Here is a 950-nt window from a genome sequence, read left to right on the forward strand (position 1 = left end):
CGAGTTCATACCAAGTTCATGTGCGCACCACTGCTCCAGCTCAAAATACGCCTTAAAGGAAGTTCTTCTTCTTTGGTGTTTTATGGTGGATTCTGTTTCATCACCACCTCCTTTAGACTGAACCCTATGTCTACATTTTCATAAAGGAAGTTTCACTGACGTAAATCTGTCAATCTGCGTTCGATTACTCCGTGGCTTTCTCAAGGACCCGGATGTGTGACACGAAAAACTGAATTTTGGAATTTAAATTGAATTATAGAACTGAAAATGAAAGCAGTCAAACTGAATTTTCAATACATGTACAAGAAATACAGTTTCAACGCAAAATAATTCAGTTTCAATTTAGTGAAATTCATTTTCAAACCAATGGATTTAATTTCGAATTACGCAAATACAGATTCAGTCTGAGCAACTCAAATTCAGTTTCTGATGGCACAAGTTTCTGCTCATACGAATGTGCCAGCACTCAACGCTGACCTGACTGTCAGCTGACAACAAAGACGATGATTTTTGTTTTTTCCAAAAGAAAACATTTAATTTTTTTCTTTTCTCTTCTTTTGTTTATATTAACATTTTTTTAGTCGCATTTAGCTTTTGTTAACAATCTTAACTGATTTTGTCTTTTAGTTTTCATCCTCCAGGCTGAAATTTGTCATCCTACTTTTCCAGGGTGCTGGAGATGAACTTTCAGAGACTTTGAATGATCAGTTAAGTCATCATTAGATTTCATGCTTGTGTTGCCATGCTGTTCAGTCAGCCGAGGGCTGGAGTGTGACATCAAGAAGAGCATTTCAAAGTTGCGTTTATTCAAAAACGGGTTAATAATGCAGATTGTTCATTGTGCAAAATTTATAGTGATAACAAAACGAGGCTCTTTTTGTTTGTTAATAGTCATTTTGGTTCATATCAATCTGTACAAATTGGCTTAATATCTTGAGAATCTTTATGAG

Source organism: Nematolebias whitei, chromosome 2, assembly GCF_014905685.2.
Source record: "Nematolebias whitei isolate Nwh7 chromosome 2, NemWhi1, whole genome shotgun sequence".
In the NCBI taxonomy this organism is placed as follows: Eukaryota; Metazoa; Chordata; class Actinopteri; order Cyprinodontiformes; family Rivulidae; genus Nematolebias; species Nematolebias whitei.